The following is a 7099-nucleotide window of genomic DNA, read 5'->3' as shown; positions in this document are numbered from 1 at the left end:
GGTGGGAGGAGGATGGTGGGAGGGAGGATGGTGGGAGGAGGAGAATGGAGTCAGGAGGAGGAGGATGGGTGGGAGGAGGAGGATGGGTGGGAGGGAGGAGGATGGTGGGAGGAGGAGGATGGGTGGGGAGGAGGAGGATGGGTGGGAGGGAGGGAGGATGGGTGGGAGGAGGGATGGGTGGGAGGAGGATGGGTGGGAGAGAGGATGGGTGGGGAGGAGGAGGGATGGGTAGGAGGAGGAGGATGGAGTGGGGAGAAGGATGGGTGGGGAGGGAGGAGGATGGGTGGGAGGGGAGGGGGATGGGTAGGAGGATGGGTGGGAGGAGGAGGATGGGTTGGAGGAGGAGGATGGAGTAGGAGGAGGAGGATGGAGTGGGAGGAGGAGGATGGAGTGGGAGGAGGATGAGGGAGAAGGATGGGTGGGAGGAGGAGGATGGGTAGGAGGAGGAGGGATGGGTGGGGAGGGGAGGGATGGTGGGAGGAGGAGGATGGGTGGGAGGAGGATGGGTGGGAGAAGGATGGGTGGGAGGGGGAGGGAGGATGGGTTGGAGGAGGAGGATGGGAGGGAGGAGGGGATGGGTGGGAGGAGGGAGGATGGGTGGGAGGAGAAGGATGGGTGGGAGGAGGAGGAGGATGGTTGGGAGGAGGATGGGTGGGAGAAGGATGGGTGGAGGAGGAGGATGGGTGGGAGGGAGGGATGGTGGGAGGAGGAGGATGGGTGGGAGGAGGATGGGTAGGAGAAGGATGGGTGGGAGGAGGAGGATGGGTTGGAGGAGGAGGATGGGTGGGAGGAGGAGGATGGGTGGGAGGAGGGAGGATGGGTGAGGAGGAGGATGGGTGGGAGAAGGATGGGTAGGAGGAGGAGGATGGGTGGGAGGGAGGAGGATGGGTTGGAGGGAGGAGGATGGGTAGGAGGAGAAGGATGGGTGGGAGGAGGAGGATGGTGGGAGGAGGGAGGATGGGTTGGAGGAGGAGGATGGGTGGGAGGAGAGGATGGGTGGGAGGAGGAGGATGGGTGGGAGGAGGATGGGTAGGAGGAGGAGGATGGGTAGGAGGAGGATGGGTGGGAGGAAAGGATGGGTGGGAGGAGGATGATGGTAATTGTTCCTCGAAAATTTCATTGATAATAGAAAAATTTTACGACATATAAAGTCTTCTCCTCGCTCCCCCTCCCCCGGTACTGAGAGGGGGGTAAAGGAAGGGGGTAAGGAAGGAGAAAGAGATAGAGATAAGAACGTATAAATACGTAGAGTTTATTCACTTGGGCTATAGACGTAAACCACTAAACCAGCACAAACCCAGTTATAAACCAGCACAAACCCAGTATAAACCCAAACCCATAAACCTAACCAATAAACCACAAGCACAAACCCAGTATAAACCACCTAAACAGTATAAACCACACTAAACCAGCAACCCAGTATAAACCACCAGAACCCAGTATAAACCACACTAAACCAGCACAAACCCAGTATAAACCACCACAAACCCAGTATAAAACCACAAACCCAGTATAAACCACCACAAACCCAGTATAAACCACACTGAACAACACAAACCCAGTATAAACCACACTAAACCAACACACCAACAGGAAGAATATATTACAACTTTGTGACGGAATAAACTGGGATTGTCAACAGCGACTTGATGGTACAGCAACACGGAGAGAGAGAGAGTGTGTTCAATGTCGAGCCGCCACAAGTTCTTCTCATGGGTGTACCGAGGCGCTTCACCATCATCACTATCAATATCACCATCACCACCACCACCACCACCACTATCACCACCACTATCACCACTAAGCGTTACAACAGGAGGAACAGTCACACACCATTTTAATATGACATGTAAGTGTCGTGTGAGGCAGAGAGAGTGACACACACACACACACACACACACACACACACACACACACACACAACACACACACACACACCTGTCCTGAATTACTGATATCTCGTCAATAATCCACAGGTGGGTGACTCATGACTCTTACTCGTCTCTACTACGACTAAACCCATGGCCTTCATCCACCCCCAGTCATCCACATCACCCGTTTATCTATCTATCTACCTCCCTTTCACTCATCTACCGCCCACACCCCCCACCCACCCACCCGCCCACCCACCCACTCTCGTCCACGGCAACAGGTTCGCTAAAGCCGACCTGAATTCAATTAAAATATCTTCATTTCAATATGTATATTTAATATTAGACTGAGTGCAATTTATTTTTGTGTATATACAGTATTAATTTTGTGTGTGTGTGTGTGACAAGTGTGTGTGTGTGTGTGTGTGTGTGTGTGTGAAGTGTGTGTGTGTGTGTGTGTGTGTGTGTGTGTGTGTGTGTGTGTGTGTGTGTGTGTGACAAGTGTGTGTGTGTGTATTGTGAAAGTGTGTGTGTGTGAAAAGGTGTCTGGGATTACCACACCACACTACCAAACCACACCACACTACACCACCACACTACACCACACCACTCCACTACACCACCACACTACACCACCACACTAACCAAAGACTACACAAGTTTAATACCAGCAGCCAGACTTCAACCCCCAGCACTAATCTCTCATGAAACTAATCACGCCTAATCGCTAATCTCACATCAAACTAATCCCAACTGTGCAGCTAATACTTGAACTCAGGAGACCGGTGTGGTGATTAGCCTGTACTTGTCGCGATATTGTGTGTAAGATGAAAGTTATTATAGTGTGTGTGTGTGTGTGTGTGTGTGTGTGTGTGTGTGTGTGTGTGTGTGTGTGTTGTAGGTGTTGTTTTTGTTATTGTTATTATTATTGTTATTATTGTTATTATTACTGTACCTGTATTTTATTATCTACACCTGTACTTTATACCCACACCTGTACTTTATATCCACACCTGTACTTTATATCCACACCTGTACTTTATACCCACACCTGTACTTTATACCTACACCTGTACTTTATACCCACACCTGTACTTTATACCCACACCTGTACTTTATACCTACACCTGTACTTTATACCCACACCTGTACTTTATACCCACACCTGTACTTTACACCCACACCTGTACTTTACACCCACACCTGTACTTTACACCCACACCTGTACTTTACACCCACACCTGTACATATCCAGAACATTCCTAAATACAGTTGCTCCCTCTTCCCAGGCCCTTCTGGTATACCGCGTTTACACCACTTTAAACCAATCACAACCCTTCTTTCATGGAACTTTCAATCAACAGAGTTTTTAATTGGTTTCCATCTGATAAATAAATCTTGCATGGAACCAATCAAAAGACCCAGTTGTTAGCTCAATCACTCATACATACACAAGCACAACATGCGATACACACACAAAAAACATACACACACACATGCTTACACACAAATACAAACAAATACACACATACATAAACATCCATACACGCACACGTATATAAACACACACACACACACACACACACACACACACACACCTGTCAATTAACCTGGACAAACTTCTGCAGGAGAGGCGGACCTTCCGGTGCAAACAGTGCATGAGTCACCCCCCCTAACAAGGTGATACTAGCGTGTGTATTGAGTCTTAACCACTAGTTGATGTAGTTATGTAGTTAGTAAGTAATTAACGAAATTATCTCCTAATTACCAATCGTTAAAGACTTAATTAACACCTAATTAATCAGAGAATATGTTAATTAATCTCCAATCACTATAGAATTATCCTAACTACTGCAATAACCAATCACTAGAGATCATCCTAACCCACAACCAATCACCAGACACCATCCCAACTCACAACCAATCACTAGAGACCATCCAAACCCACAACCAATCACCAGACACCATCCCAACTCACTACCAATCACTAGAGACTCTCCTAACTCACAACCAATCACCAGACACCATCCCAACTCACTACCAATCACCAGACACCATCCCAACTCACTACCAATCACTAGAGACTCTCCTAACTAATCCCGAATCAGTAATCTCCCCACAATCACAGGTTAATTATCTTCCCCTAACCTAATCTAACCAAATAATACTCAGTTAAGGTGTACAGTCTCAGAGTAAATTTGCTGCCATGTTTGTGAACAGGTGAGTCGAGTTACCTGCCGTGTGGCTCATCTTACGTTTAAAGTTACGAGGAAAAATACGACAGGTGAGCTTTGAGAATATAAACCGCAATGGTCAGGTATACTGATATTAGGTTAAGTTACGTGTGAAGACGAATAAGAACTGTTTTATATTGTTACATAATACAACAATAATAACAATAATAATAACAATAAATAATAATAATAATAATAATAATAATAATAATAATAATAATAATAATAATAAAATAACAACAACAATAATAATAATAATAATAATAATAATAATAATAATAATAATAATAATAATAATAATAATAATAATAATAAAATTTTCAACAAAGATGGTTCAGTTCACCCGTAAGATGAACAACAGCACCGAAACAGTGTTCAAAGGTGAAGAGACAGTGAACACAGAGACTTGTATTAAAAGGATCAGTTCACTGGTTCGAAGCTGGTGAGGTGTGTGTGTGTGTGTGTGTGTGTGTGTGTAGATAAAATTACTATAAATTATCATACAATAACATGAACCTTGTGACTAGTTTATAGAGGTGTTCGAACTAATGAACCTTCAAAACTATGAACCCAGAACCAAATGAATCCTGAACCAAATGAACCCTGAACCAAATGAACCCTGAACCATATGAACCCTGAACCATATGAACCCTGAACCAAATGAACCCTGAACCATATGAACCCTGAACCAAATGAACCCTGAACCATATGAACCCTGAACCAAATGAACCCTGAACCAAATATGAACCCTGAACCAGATATGAACCCTGAACCAAATATGAACCCTGAACCAAATATGAACCCTGAACCAAATATGAACCCTGAACCAAATATGAACCCTGAACCCTCAAAACAACAAACCACCAAAACACTGGATCAAAATCGTATCTAGGTAAAATTCCTATACTCTGCTACTCACCAACTCGTAGATGCCTTCAGGAGACGACGAAGGGCAAGCATGAGCGTCGGTCCTTCCCTGTTGGGCGCTGGGATCCTTTTGAGCTTCCTTCGCTTTACGCACGATGTAAAGAGGTGCTCAATAAACTAGTCTTCCTTACCCCTTTGAAATGACACAAATCTGAAATGACACAAATTCTGAAATGACACAAATTCTCATGGGGATGGTGGTTTGGTTCCTGGAAGTGTGTCGAGTGAGTGTGTGTCATGTGAATGTGTCAAATGAGTGTGTGTTAAGGGATTGTGTGTGTCAAGTGTGTTATTTGAGTGTGGTGTGTGTGTGTGTGTATGTGTGTGTGTGTGTGTGTGTGTGTGTGTGTGTGTGTGTGTGTGTGTGTGTGTGTCAAGTAAGTTTGCTAAGAGTGTCAAATGTGTAAGTGAGTATGGTGAGTGTGTGACAAGTGAGTGTCATTTGAGTGCGTGAAGTGAGTGTGTCAAATGAGTGTGTCAAGGCCCACCACACTCTCAAAGACATGACAAACAATATAATCCCAAACTTCCCTCTATATATAACTTCTGTATATACTTTCTAAACTTTCACAATATACTTTCGTTCACTACTTCACTAGGATCACTCAACACTATACTAAAACTTTCCTGGATTCGTGTTTGCACTTTCTCTGGTACTTTTTTATTTTACTCTCTATAATGTCACTTTCCCTCCACAGTGAAAGTTTAGTTTGGTCAATTTTTACTCTCTAGTTATAGTAATCCTTTCTCTGCAATCGCTTTCTCTACGTGGTGAAAGTTTCTGGTCATTTTGGAAATACTTTCTATACATTTTAACTCTCTAAAGTTAGAGTAGTTTGGTTATTTTTGTTGCAAAGTAAAATTAATACTTTCTATACAATCGCTCTCTATGTAGTGAAAGCAATTTTTGCTTTATAGTCAATAGTTGTAATAATAAAAATAAACCCTCTCAAATGTGAACCAATCGTCATAAATTAACACCAGGTTAGGTTAGATTAGGTTAGGTTAGGACAGGTCAGGTTAGGTCAGATTACGTTAGGTTAGGCCAGGTTAAGTTAGGTTAGGTTAGGTTAGGTTAGGTTAGGTCAGGTTAGGTCAGATTACGTTAGGTTAGGCCAGGTTAAGTTAGGTTAGTTATGTTTTTGCATCAATTACAACAGTATGGAGTGAACATGCCAACAGCGATGTTTACACCCGCCTCTGGTCTGTTCCCTCGTCAATATAAACTGGATTAAACTGTGTATCCGTAACAGTACTAAAACACATAACAATTTACTGGTTTTTAAAGTTTGACGTCATAAATACAGGTAAGCAAGACGTAAAACACAAACAAAAGCAAACAAGACACAGAAAAAAGCAAACAACATACAGCTAAAAACAAACAAATCGTAAACAAGCAAAAACAAATCAAACATAAACACTGGCAAACAACAAACACAAAACACACATGATTGGTTCTATTCACTTGGAAGAACAAACACGATTATCACACAAAAAAATAAGCTGGTTCGATGCATTGGTCCTTCACGTACACACACACACACACACACAGACACACACACACACACACACACACAGACACACACACACACAGACAAACAAGCAGACCCCTCCCCCCACCCCACACACACACAGACCCCCACCACGTCTCACGCAACACTGAACATACTCCTAGTGTTACTTCTAATTTATTTACACTGAGTGAGACTTCCTCCTCCTCGACACACAACGCAACAGACAAGGTTAACTTATACCAAGACGAGAAACACAAACACGAACGCCTTGATGACGCCACGTTGTCAACAGTTGCCAATTACTAGTTTTATATATAAACAAATGGTCATGGAAAAGAGAATACAGAGATCCTTAATTGGTTATATGTAAATATCTATGTTAATTTTATTTTGGATAACCCTGTATAAATATATAACCTACCAACGCCATCTATCGAGTAAATTACCGATCAGAATAGCAATGTTAATGTCAGATTGGGTAAATGATTTCGTTGTGTTAAAATACGTTAATTAGAGGGGTTTTTTTGGGGAGGGGGGGTAATGTTTCCTCTGT

Source organism: Homarus americanus, unplaced genomic scaffold (assembly GCF_018991925.1).
Source record: "Homarus americanus isolate GMGI-L3 unplaced genomic scaffold, GMGI_Hamer_2.0 scaffold16430, whole genome shotgun sequence".
In the NCBI taxonomy this organism is placed as follows: Eukaryota; Metazoa; Arthropoda; class Malacostraca; order Decapoda; family Nephropidae; genus Homarus; species Homarus americanus.
The sequence above is the reverse complement of the archived record's forward strand: the minus strand, read 5'-3'. Positions refer to the sequence as shown.